This window comes from Lissotriton vulgaris, chromosome 2_1 (genome assembly GCF_964263255.1).
Source record: "Lissotriton vulgaris chromosome 2_1, aLisVul1.2, whole genome shotgun sequence".
NCBI classification, from domain to species: domain Eukaryota; kingdom Metazoa; phylum Chordata; class Amphibia; order Caudata; family Salamandridae; genus Lissotriton; species Lissotriton vulgaris.
Window position 1 is genome coordinate 1,318,414,537 of NC_141687.1, and position 14,218 is coordinate 1,318,428,754.

At 44.8% G+C, this 14,218-nt stretch overlaps 1 protein-coding gene across 1 annotated transcript in view; it reads right to left on the bottom strand.

The window, feature by feature from the left end:
- The window catches only part of ADCY5 (adenylate cyclase 5), a 1,577,350-nt gene that overhangs the window by 1,186,348 nt on the left and 376,784 nt on the right, over positions 1-14,218 (bottom strand). The gene's annotated exons all lie outside the window — the stretch shown is intronic.

The following is a 14,218-nucleotide window of genomic DNA, read 5'->3' on the forward strand; positions in this document are numbered from 1 at the left end:
AAACGCACACAATTTCTCCTTGTGGTGCCAAAGGGGAGTTAGGACTTATCCTATCCGAATTAATGGAAGGGGCTCAAAAACTGAGAATGTGGCAGCGCTGTGGCTGCCTAAGCAAGTCACCTGCTGACTAGTCAAGTCTTCTCACGTCCCGCGAGGGAATTGTCATTGAGGCACTGTCTGTCTTCTTGCATGGCTAGTCACTCTCCTTCCATTTCTGCACAAGTACGAGACGTCTATAAGCGGACCCTCAGCTTCTCCAGCAAGTTGTGTAGACTTCAAATAATGTACAATCACCTCAGGAGCACTTTCTTTCATGCAGACATGAGCCCTAGTTTCACAGCAGCACTTTGAGTATTCTGCAAAGCACTCTCTTTCTTGGTCAGTAAAGCAGTTTGGAAATGGATCAAAGTGGGATCTTTTGCATCCACATTTATACTCGTTTTTCAGACAGGGGATGTGTGAGCCACTGACTGTCTAACAATCTGGAGCCGTTTTGAGGTGGCCCCCTTTGAAATCTCACTTTATGCTGTAGAGCATTCACAGCCTGTGTGCAAGATGATGACTCTTACAGAAGGGAAGTGATGATATTGACTCCAAGCAGGAAGATGCAGAACACGTGCCCAAAGATGTGTTAAGTCTTTGCACCTGGCTGTCATCAACCTTCCTGAAGCAGCAGTCATGGAAAGACAAAGGGGCAGGCCCTTCTGAGAAACTTCAACACCCTTAACAACAGTATCTCTTCAATGATACGCATTTCGATTTCACTTGTATATTATAACATTCCTTGCTTTGGTATATCTACTATGTGAATTTCACCTACTACTGTCTTTTTCGTGCCTCTACGCGTCGCTGTAAATACTTCCTCCCGGGTCACTTGCGTCGTCACCATTTCACGAGCACTTGTGCACAGTACCCTACAGGTTACATGCCATTTAATGTAACAAGTTATTTATAACAATTATATATGACCACCCTAAAACTTTATGTTGTCAAATTGTTTTTTGTCTCCCCGGTTTTCCCCTTGCCTCCAGCAATTAACTGTGCTACCTTGAATTGGTCCACTATCTGATACCCTTAGAGACATTGTTGTATGTTACACATGTTCGCCCTGGTCTCTGTAGGGTATAAGGGCTACCTCCTGGAGTCTGATATTGTGCATATAACTTATGACACCAGATGAATGTGTTGTTTATTCTCATTGTATGTAAAGAAAATACTGACAAACTATTGCAGGGATACTCAAGCCATGGGGCCTTCTGTGGCCCTCCTGACCTTTACATGTGATCCCCTGGTGCAAAGCAACACTGGATTGCTGTTTCCTTGACTTAGCACTAACATTCAGAAAGCTGTTAAACAGGTATTTATATTGGAAAAGAAACAATGATGTCCTCATATCTGTAGGGACACCTTAAATTTTAAAAATATTGTGCAACGCATTTATACCAATATGATAAAGTCTTGTCAAAATTTAAAACGTGTATTTCATTAAAACGCAGAAGAGTTTCATCTTAGTACATTAGAATATGGCACTTCATTGAACGTTTCACTGCACTGAGTAGCATTTGTTAAAAGTGGTGCCAGTGTTCAAACATGATCTTAGAAAAATTCAGGCGCCCTACCGACCAGACAACAATCAATGGTAGTAGTGAACCAAGAAGCTAGTCAATTTTCATGTGCACCCTCTGGCTGGCCTAGTTTGTTGTTATACATGAAACAACATTATAGTTTATTAAATCAAACACAAGAGAAGGTTTTCTACCACACTCACCTGAACTTATAAATTACAAGGTGCCCTAACATGTAATAATGAAGAAAAAGAGGGCACAGTGAAATAAAACATTTTCCTGTGTTCTCTGGCTTCAAATTGAAATTCAGCCCCTAGATGACTTTCCTGTTCTCATTTTACGTTGCAAATGAATGTTTTTTCTTGAATTCCTGCTGCATGAGGTTAGAGCCTGGGTGGTAGACAAAAGCCACATCCCACAAGCAAACTTGATTGGTTTTGCTCTTGTTGTTCCAAGATAACCTCAAACTTGCCTTGAACTTTCAGTGGTTCAAGTGGTTATGGTAATTAAAGGAACAAAGGCATAGGAGAGATATGATTTGACTATCAAACAATTTGGGGAATCGAGAGTACCAACACCACAGTGCAGGACTTTTTGTTTGAAAGCTTACTACCAGCGCTTAGTTTTCATTTTTCCTAGCTGTTAAAAAATGGGAGTAATATATTTTTAAAGTGATTTACCCAATAGCGCACAATTTGTCCCAAGTTGAGGTGAAACCTAATAAACAACATGATTTCTGGTTCCATTGTGTCAATCTTGCTCATTACACAACAACTGAGGTATGTATGAGTGATTCACATGTCGATAATCGGAGACTTTGCTCATCAAAGAAATGCCGCTGTGCTGTGGAACTTCTCCATACTTTAAATACAAACATAGTTCACATTTGGTATATTTTGGCAAAGTGGTAGAGCGTGAGTTAAACCTCAAGCATCATACTGCAGTGGTTAAACCTTTTACATTGCCCCTTGTCTAGCAGTGGAGATTGTGTGTGTCTCCCCACCTCAGTGGATTCCACACCTTGTGTGTGGGGGGGGGGGGGGGGGGGGGGGGGGGGAGGGTGGTCGTTGTGAAGGATTTGTTTATAGCATGTGCAGCCTTAAGACACTAAAGCAGGGGTATTCAACCTTTTCTTTAATAGAAGCTACTTATCTCCAATGAAAATAATCCTGAGCTGCTAATATTATTAGTGATGCAATAGTGACTATGTTAGACAAGATTACATTGGTGGACACCCCATGCACAATGTACCAGCATTGATCACCTCAGTGCTTCAGTCATGTTTGCCAACTGTAATGTGAAAAAGACTTTATGAAATTGGAATGCCTCTCGATGGGTAATAAATTAAAGCTAGAGATGCAGTGTCCCCAGCAGAGAGATAATAATAGTGACAAGTCTCCCCAAATACACATGATTTATCAGTCAAATATCAGTTTTAAATATATTGTGGAAATCTTTTTTTTTTCCAAACATCTGCTTATGAGTTTTGAAACTACATACATTTTCATACATCTCCAGAAACTTTAATTCATCCACTCAATAACATCCTGCTTCACTGTAGATGTTCTGAATGATATCTACACCCCAGCCCCCACCACACACTCCTTTGGACCCCCCCTCCTGCACCCATGGAATGCATTAACATTTTGCGAATTCTAATTTGCGATTTCGCCATTCCCATTGATTCCTATGGGCCTTTTGGCCCATAGGAATCAATGGGAATGGCGAAATCGCAAATTAGAATTCGCATAATGTTTGCGATTCGGTAAAAATTGCAATTTTTACCGAATCGCAAATATTATGCGATTTCAATCATGCATCCCGTTTTGCGATTCCTTATTCGCGATTCCCTAAAAATCGCAATTAAGGAATCGCAAAACCGGACTTTGATGCATGTGACCCTGAAAGCGTTACAGTAGGAAAAATCAGGAAACTGCAACAACAAGATAAAGGGTCCGGGAGTATTTGGTAATCAATACTCTCATGAGGTGGATTCAGGACAGCGCAGCCATGGTATTCGACGTGCTGACAAGTAATAGCGCCAGCTTCAGAGCAGCGCTTTGGACAGGGGCACTCATTTTCTTACAAACTAAGCACAGGACCCAAGCAGGAATGTAGATGAGCAACCTTTAAATTTGTTGGCAAAAAAACATATAGCCACACCTACCCAAAAGACAGTGTAAGACAATACACCATTGTATTAAATGTGGGGTCATCAAAATGAAGACATATTGAACTCTCAACCCAAGCATCCAAAGAACATATTTACTCCTTACATTACCTACACATAGCTCCATCGCCTTCAATTTAATTATATTGATTAACAGAACACAGGAAACCATGTATAAATAAATCAAAAACCTCTATGCTTCGGTAGAACATATGGCCCAACTGCCACCTGGGGCCGTATTACAAAAAGTGCACTACGGGCGCAGCAGGTGTTTGCCATCGCTTTACGCACCCTTGGGGCATTTTGGTACTACAGATGGGGCCGCAGACACTTGTGTGGCCCCTTCTGTAATACCGATACCACCGGCCCACATAAAGCACCACCAAATGAAGGAATCCCTTAGCCTCTGTGCCCGCACTGTATTACAGACACGGGCGCAGAGGCAAAGAAACCCTCAGGGGGTGCGCTGTCAGTGTGCCCCTTGATTGCAGCAGTTTGGAGTGGAGAAAGGCGGTCTCATGGACCCCCCCCACATCCCCTTGCAGGCGGGTGTAGTCACTGACTGCACCCGCCTGCAAGAGTATCTCTAATCCCCTTCAAAAGTGCAGGCAGGTGCACTGTGAAAACACAGAACGGCTGTAAAGCAGCTGTTCTGTTCTTCACCTGAAGGTGCTACCCCGGGGAAGACGGAGTTCGCAGCTGCCCTGGGGGCAGTACAATCATCATAATAGGGCGCACATTCATTGCGTACACCGGGCGCAGCCTTTTAAAGGTGCGCAAGGCGCAAAACAATGAAAATGTGCATATTGTGTTATGTGGCCCCATAATATACCCCCCTGCATTACAAAGGGTGCAAAACTCATCATGCAAAAGAAGCTCACCCCCAATCCCCCCCCCCCCCCCCCCTCCCAGAGGAAATCTGCGTCTACCCATGAAGTGCTATATCAAGTTGTATAAAAGGGTTCGCCATTCATATGGCATTATAAAGATGAGATTGACACTGAGATAAGATGGCTCCTCATTGTATAATGCTCTTTATGATGCTCGCGAAGAGGAAGTGTTTTGCTGCTTTATGATGTCTTTTATGATGTGTTTAAATCAGTATTTCTCTTTAATTATGAAATGTGGGTTACTGTGCAAAGCCGAATTTCATGGAAATATTTGAGTAAACTAAATTGTGATTTAATGAAACCGCAAAAAAAAAAAATAGTATGTCATTACCTTGTGGGCAGGCATTTCTTCCCCACAGAGGCTTTTACCTCAGCTCTGAACATGCCGAAGGGAGAGAGACATGCAGATTTGCAGGGTGTAAAAGCTGGTAAAACGGATGCAAAATATTGAACCCTGTTTGCTTCTAATGGTTTTAATGTTGCAGTGTTACTCTGACAGGTAGAATTCTTGGCTCTGAGCCGTCCTAAACGTTTAGGTTTTTTTCTTGATAGGGAGGGGTAGTGGTTGGTGCTGGCACATTTTCTAAAGAGGTAATTGTTGTTGTTGAGCTTACTTCGAGAGATCCAGAACAGTCATCCTATCTGCGGACACTACTCCAGCCAAGAAGCCCCAGCTCGAACTTAGACAATCGATTGAAAGCATCTGAACCAAAAGTACATGTGAGAAATGATCAGGTCTATGTTTTCATACGATAATCGGAAATTCTGGAATTTGTAAGGACAGCCTCGGATTTCGGCCCTGCCTCCTGTCAGCCTAACTGATATCTGTAAAGGAAATGGATCATTTGTCCTGCTTTGGAAACAGGACTAAGTAGGCAGATGCAGTACACTTACAAACTCGCCCATTAACTGGCCACTCTTGCGTGATGGATGTGGGCTCAGAAGTCCAGGATCTCTAACAAAACCAGCTGCTGTACTGCTTACACTCACTCAAATGAACCCTGTGGCAGAGCACAGCAAGGCAGATGTCCCATGATGCCCGAGTCTGGATCTAAGTGGGGCACAGTTTAGGGTGACCAGGATTTTAAAGCCAACAAAAACGGGGACATTTCATAAAAACGGAAGAAGGACTACAATTTTACTTCAAGAGATGAGAGCACTCCTCAGCAGAGAATTACTGAACAGGCAGTAAGAACATACATAACATGTAATTTTTAAACCCAGTAGTTTGCCTGTTGATTAAATTACTTTCTTGAAACAACTGCTAACTTTCCCTGCTTTGTAAAACATAAAAAACACCTCCCACTGTTTTCATTTGACCCTCTCTAAAAACCGGGACATGAGCTGAATTTCATGAAATTTGCAGGGACAGCTGGTTAAAAACAGGGACAGTCCTGGCAAAACGGGGACGCCTGGTCACCCTAACACAGTTCTGCACAACAAAAGTCATGCAGGTCGAGATAGATGCACTCGTTAGTAAATAATTTAAGTGAACAACGTAGTAGTTGTGTCTAATTTGTATTTAATCTTCCCACCATTGTTAGTACAAAAATCTGATTTTGGGACCTCAGGGTCTCATTGCAGTCTGTTTCCTGTTTTGCTGTACTGCGTTTTTCAATCTTTTTTTTCCTGTGCTCCTTGACAATTACCAAATCCTAACCGGACTTCTATGTCTATCTAGGGGATGTTCTGCCTGCCTTTTGATTTTGGAAATCTGACCGCCCTAAATATGGTGAAATTCAATCAAGAATATGACCTGGGTAAATAGGCAACGTGGTAAAGCAAGAGGTCTCCTTGAACATGAGGACAGGAGGCCTAAATTAGGTGGCAAAAGGGTCAAGCTTGGAGTCCTGTTGTCATAAAAACAAATTAGTTCCATGTTCATAATTTAAATCAACAGATTATTTGTCATTAGCTTTAAAAAGAAAAAAAAGTGAAGGGCCCTCCTTCACCAGCCTGAGCTTTGCAAACCACATAGAATAAATAAATAATAACAAAAAATGTAAATATAAGTATTTGTCATTCTGTTCCCATCGATAACCCTGGGCAAAAGAATATAAGGGAAATACGATGTTCGACAGGATGCCTTAATTTACACAGGTGAGGTGGCACTAGTGCAGCCGAGCGCACACCATATAAGAGCTGTGCACACGTGCCTAGGAGAGAGGAAAGTTTTGCTTACGTGGTGGATGGGAGGGAGCAGGAGTAAGGCGCGCTGCCCTGAAACAGCTTTAGAAACACGTTTAAATAATCCGGTACTTGTATAGTGCCGATATCGGCAACCCCCCCACTCAACAGTATGCCAACTTGGTGGGGTAACTTACGGGCGATCCAAGGGCAGGCAGAGGTGCCTCACCTAAGCAGCCCTGCCCACCTGATGAGCCAAACTGCACCGTGGCCAATCCAATCAGTGCTACCATTTATGTGGAGGTTATCCCCCATACATATCATGGACCACCAGTCCATACCTTTTACTCACGCCTTTTTTGGGGCGGAGCGTAACCAGACAAGCCCCCGGTTGCTCAGGCTTACCACGGCCCGAAAAACTAATGGGGCGCCGTCGTTTTTAACCAGGGACCTGCCATAAAGACTCCTGGGATTTTGGCATAATGCACCCTTATTGTGCTCCTGAAAGGGTACCCCTCGTAGCAATCAGCCTCTGGGTCACCCTGTATCTCTGCCAAAGCCCTGGATATGGCCGCCGTCATATCCAGGCTCCCCCAGCTCAATAACTTCCTGCAACATGTGGATACCAATTCTTCATGCTGGACAATTCCCATCTACTTCTGACAGGTTACCAGTCCTTCTAGCTGGACAATTCCTATCTACCTCTGACAGGTTACTGGTACGCAGGTGTTCCCCGTCCCTATCATGGGAACCTTGTGGCATATGCACTCAAGAGACCACGACTTATTTACCAAGCCTGCCTATTCTATTTTATTTCAAATAACGTTGAATCGAGCCCTCCTGATGGCTTGCCATCGTAGGCAAGTTTGATGGCCTCCGTTTAAATTGTGAACTACTGTTCTGTTTTAAATACAGCTTTATTTAGGCCAGCCCAGAAGTGAAACTGCTCTCTACTTTAACCGCAGTTCAGGGTGCAATCCCTACGGTGCACTGTGCTAATACGGGCTAACTTGTTAGGTGTTGCCGGGTTGTGCATTACCCATCACCGCCCAGTCCTGATTTCAGAATATGCTGAAAAACATATTGGAGTTTGCTTCCAGGCCAAACATGCATTTATTAACAAGTTATTGTTTGTGACCAACACCATACCCTTCTCTCGGCCAGCTGGCCTCCTCCTGTATAGGAGTACCACGCCGGCCAAAATGCTTAGCCAAACGGGAATGAAAAACTACTGTTCTTCGTAACCCTGGTTATGTCTGATGCAATCCATTGTGCACTGCACGCAATATGTGCCTTACATATAGGGTTGACTATTCCCTTGTTTACCCTCGTACTTTATTATTCCAAAAATTGGGGGTTCAAACGGATACCCGTGTACCGCACCAGCAGTGGAAATTTACCTGTTCCTTCTAGATTTGAACGCACGCTGTGTTCTAGTAACTGTCAGCATGAGTGCACCGTACCCATCTTTCTCCCCCTCACTGAAGTTGCGCAGCACACACATTTTTGGAATGGCAAACTTACACAACTCCTTTCTAAAAACCCACTCTATTTGTGGGTTCCTGACACTGTGCCCTTCTGCCCATGTAAGGACAATATGATGCCTATAGCATTGCGCTTGACCCCGTATACTGCTTCATTACATGACCATATTGCATGCCATCCCCTCACCTTCTGACTGTGATATTTAGCTGCTGTTATGCCATGCTGATGTCTCCTCCTAATGCAAGTCGTGCACTTCCCACCTTCTGCTAATGTGTACCATGAAGCAGAAGAGTGGATGGGGACAGGGGGGAACAATAAGTATAGATACCTGCCTTTTCTTGAATAATGGACATGCCAGGTGTTCTTAATACATCATATCCTTTTTGTGCTTTAACACCTTATTTCCCCAACTTTTGGGACAGCAGCACACTTGTTAGATGACAGCTTCCACAACCAGCCTAGCTGCTATGGCTATCAGGGCGGTACATTTTTTGCTTAACTGAAACATGCCCTTGGACCAGAGAGCACATACTTTGCTGTATTTGACCAGGCATTTTCACAGACTTTTTTGAATGCTAAACCCTAAGAAACACATTAATGGTATCAAATCTGGGTTGAGGGAATGTTTGTATTGTGCACACTGTTGCAGTCACCGCACCCTTTTGGAGTGACAACATAAGCAGCCCACCAGGCTTGCTTAACTGCAGTCCGATCACAGATACACACTACCTATTAATCATCTGTGATCCTTGGTGGTTAATCCAGCTGAAGACCAAGTTCACTTTGTTATCCCCGGAATTGTTTGCCCTCCACAGAATCAAAGCCGGGTTCGGCTTACCTTCTTGTCACCTTGTAATTCATGTTGGAACATTTTACCCCGCATAGCCAGAGAGTCTTGTGTATTATTAAACCAATGATAATGTCAGAATCTAAGATTCCCAGGTTCATATTTTGCCACAGCCCACCTATTGTGGGTCCGCTGGGACCACTCTGCATCACTGCAAGTAACCTCACTACATAATACGGCTCCCTTAGTTCACTTGCCTGTCACTCAGACACCTGGCAACAACATGATGCACTGCAGCTTGGTGAAGCGGGTTTTTGAGCCAAACGTACCCCAGTCTGTGTTTTCAGCATTAATCCCCTATAGAGGCTCCAGTTCGTAAGAAGTGTGTGTTAATGTCCTGGCAAGGCATACCCAATAGCCTGTTCCACATTGGTGACTGTTCTACTATGATGTGTAGAGGCTTAACTAGCCGATGAGCTTAGAAATATGCGACATTAAGCAAAGGTGCCCTCATGTACTTGCAATGTATCCCTCCTTTCTTGTAGGAATTCTGCCTGCTCAGTTTATTCTGTAATGTTTGCCCCCAGACTTTCAAGACTGCTTAACTGCTAGCAATGTGAGCAGTTGCTGACATTAAAGGGAGGATCTCCCAGTTGCAACTTGAAATTTTACACCGCCCAATGTGAGCAGTTGCAGACATTAATGGGAATCTCCCATTTGCAACTTGAAATTTTACACTGCCCACCTTAATGTGCTACGTTGTAAGTGATTAGGTACCTAATATATAACTCTTCCCTGATTCTAGCCCATTGAAGCATAAACTTGTGGCATTTGCCTTAATGGGAACCTAGAAGATTAGGAAAATGGAGGACCCCTGTGCCTCTATAATGCTCATAGGGACTTTTGTATCCTAAGCCAACATAATACACCCTGATATGGAGACCACCAAAGAGCAGCCAGCTGAAGCTCAACAGACAGGTGAAGTTGTATCCCAAGCCTGCTGTATGGAATTTGGGTGAATGAACTGCAGTCAGGTGATTAATGAAAGGGGACCTTGCCCATACTTCTGGAACATGAACCCTTGAAATGGACAGGGCCCCTGACACCAGGTGCGAAAGGCCTTGCCTCAGAGCTGCAGGACCTAGATTTAGCCCAGATACTACCCGTGCTAGAGGCGAACTGATAGATTTGCTGTGGACCTACTGCCAACTAATCACACATGCTCCCTCTGGGTTTCCTAAGCACCAGTGTCACATGCCTCCTACTACCCCTGAGAATGGAACTAAATTAACCCATCACCGATAGGTTCAGCTCCACTTTTCCCATCCTCTTCAGTCCTTTTTCCTATGCGGGTAAAGGAGTTAACTTCGGCACTCCTTAATATCACTCAACCATGGTGTTACTTGAAATTCAAGTAAAGGTCTGGAACCAGTCCTTCCACCTGTCCTGATCACAAAACCTGACCCAGACTGTGAGAACTCTTTAATCCTTTCGTGCTGGGCCCACCTGGCCACAGTGATTTTGCTCGGTTATCCACATTAAGGAACAAATCAGTCCAGCTGTTTTAGTAACAATGTTGCCAAGTGCGAGCGGAACCACAACACGTGCGAGATTGCAACAAACATCTAGAAAGGCATGCCAACCAACTGACCATCTCCAGCACCCAAGAGTCACACATCCACTCCTTGTCCTAAATACTCAACCCAGGTTAAGTTTATGGTGTTGCATTGTATCGAAAAACCCATCTTTCGGTGCATGCCTGCAACAATTCGATTGCATCACCCTAGTCAGTAAAACCAAACGCAGGGTAGCATGCGAGGCTAAGCCCACAAAGAAATCACTCGCCCCTGTGAGCAGGCCAAGCATCCCGTGCTCCACGAGCCATCCGAACTGTCACTATTACATAACAGCTACTGGGTAACTCGCCCCACCCAACTTAGACAAGCTGGACCTGCACAAATTACAAGTCAAAGGATAATTTTCAGGGGACATATCTGAATTAGACAAATCATCCATTCTAACTGAACAACGTATCGAATAACCACTCTTGTTCGTCTCTTGTACAAATCATCCCCATTTGACTGGCACAAAGTAGACCTTACGGAATACTTAGCAAGCACCCTATTCAAATGTGCCATCTGCACGTTCAATAGTACTTTGTCATGTTACCAGGAGGCCTGATGATTCTGGCCGAACAATTGAGGCTCTCTCTTCAGCATTAGATTAAAACATTTTAGCCTACAAATTGTTTGCTTGGCCTAGACTGCCACATGGTTCTGCCTCTTCTGCCCTTGTATCCATATATTTACTCAACATGTAACCTGACACCTACAGCAATTCGGGACTATTAACTTTGTCAATGGTTGTTAGTTGCATAGATACATAAGCAGCAACTTATGGCTTCGCTATAAGAATATTGTCTGGTTATTCCCTACAAAAGTAACCTAACATCTACCTGCCAGTACTATTGGTTTTCTCAATGCCTGTTATTTGCATAAGAAATCTAAGCCCCAGTTATGACTTCATTACATAGCTCACTTGCATCACCGTTAAAAGACATCCCCCGTGTACTCCCATGTCTCATAGGATAAATGCGCAAAGAAGCGCGTTCACTCCACACCAGTGGAAATCATTATATGAAAGGATCAATCTTAGCGAATAAATCATTAAAGTCTTAACAAATACTCCAAATTCCTAATATCCAACTTTCCTCGTTTGAATGAATTCATTTGTAGATATATAATACTCAACGCGCTTTGGGCGACCCATCTTAAGGAGAGAACTCATAGGCCATCGTTTCTTTAAAATTAATAATTATCAAAGTTGTCTAAAATGTCATCGATGGACTAAACAGCCCTTGCACTGCCGTTCTGGTGTTCAAATCATGTTCTACAAAAGCAACACTACACCTATAACAAGCCAGTGCTATTGGCTTTCAATGCCTGTCAGTTGCATAAGATAAATAACCCACAATTGTGGCTTTGTTGGATAGCATATTGAAAAATGCTTCCATTCGGAAATGGTGAAACTGTGTCATATTTATGTTTTAAAACACTGAATTAAATGTCTCACTTAAAATGAAAAGCAAGTTCTACATCAAATGAGACCATTAGCACTAAACAGCTTTACATTGTGTGGGGGAACGTCAACGGCACAAACCAAGAGCCAACCTGGCCACTCACACCCCCTAAAAGGGCCCCAGCGCCGACTCCGCTCACCATCCCAGTGCAGCTCGCCCCAACACAGTGTGTGTGGCACCAGTGAACAGCGTGTGCCCAAACGTGCTCCACCAACGCTAATTGTCGTGCAAGAGCTCAGGCTGGCACCCCAAGCCCTGAATCACACACAGGCTGTCACTGGGACCCGAACCCGGCCACACAGCTTCACAACCAACAGCTTTGGCAGTAAGATGCACCCCAACAACACAGGTTGCAATCCCTTCGGGGGTCGCAAGCCACCCTCATGTTGCCCAACTGTTCCTTTGCTCCAGAGAAACCTCTGTGTGCCCCTCTCCCTCTTAGCCAGTTGATGGCTCTGGATAAGGCAGTAGAGTCAGTTTTCAATAAGCAATCAACGTGCCTCGGTTAGACCTCATCGTGAACTTGCAACTTGCAATTATGTGACTCTAACCACTAGTGTCCGTTGTAGACTTAAGTATTTACTATCATTCTTATGTGAATTTAGAGTTTACTTGTTAGTATCTTTTCCTTGAGTTAAATTGCAATTTGTATATATGTAACTCTAACCACCAGTCCCTGTAGTAAACTTTTGTACTTACTACCATTCTTATGTGAATTTACAGCTTTTCTGCTCAAATCTTTAAAGTAACTTGTGTACTCTGAAGTCTTTATGCAATGTAACTGGTAAGCTAGCAAAGCGCTCTGACACCGTCGGGCAAGGTTTGCGCTACTAAACAAATCACCAAAGAAATAAACCGAATGGGCCGCTCCTTCTCCCCCCAAGCACTTGACAAACTGTGCAATATCTGGTGGGCATAACCAATAGCTACGCCATGCTCAGCCAGGAAAAAAGCCAGCCGCCGGAAAGGACGCCACCATAAATCGATACATCCCTGTCAGGGAAATGGGCATCACAGCGTATCCAGGTAGTCGATTGCTGCCCAGACATGTAGTTTATGGGCCTATGCAGAAATCCCGTGACCATCGCGCTCACAACCTCAATCTGCCAATGAGGGGTTGGGTGCTCACAGGAGCAGTGGGTGCCGTTGTGCGAGTGTTGCTCCGCAGGCACCGACCAAAGACGATGATCATCTCCGCTCCTCTTCCAACATAAGCCACAATCCTGCCAAGAAGCATGAAAGACAGCCATTTAGTGAAGCAGGGCCCCTCCATGGCCAGAACTCTTTCAATAAAACCAAAGCAAACAACAGGTAGACGACGGGCGTCCGCAAGCCCCAAAACGACCCGGCAAGTACCAACAGGCCCACCTACCTCAAAAAACCACTCAACACTGGCCTGATGTACCCCAGACTCGCCCCAACATCAGAGCCACCCCAGGGCTCGGCGCAACACGCTGTGTAATGGATCTCTCATCCCATGCTCACACCTCTCCAGGCCGGTGTCCACACCGCATCCACAAGCCAGACCTTTAAGGTCCAACACGGCGACCAATTTCCTCATAGCTACTGCCAACCCCATGCGTGTACACAACCAGCAGTACTTTTCAATCGGCTGGGGCTCAGCACCACTGTGACCAATTTCCGCCTAGCCACTGCCAACCACCATACATGTATACAACCAACAGCACTCTCCTCAATCGGCTGGTGCTCACCATACACAAGGGTGAACCGAGAAGAGGAGACCAAGGGAAACAAGGGGCATCTCTAACCACCAACTGTGCCCAACAACACCAGGTGAGCCCAGCCTCCATGCCCCTAGCGCCTCCCACAACACCTGAGGTAGAAGCAGGGACGCCAACTCTCCGCCCTGACTCACCTAAAAAAACAGACAAACTGAGACGGCCACCACTGCAACAACAATGACAAAACAGGACAGCGTGTCCAACGGGGGACGAAGAGGGTGGCCAGTGGGTGGGGTCAGGTATAAATACCTGTCCCCCGCCCACCGAAAATGACGCCACAGAGGTGCCAGGCCCAAGGGGGCACTCCCAGAGGAAGGGGTCCCAGCAACAAGGGGTGAGGAGATACCTTAAGCGGCACTAAAGGGCCGCCCTC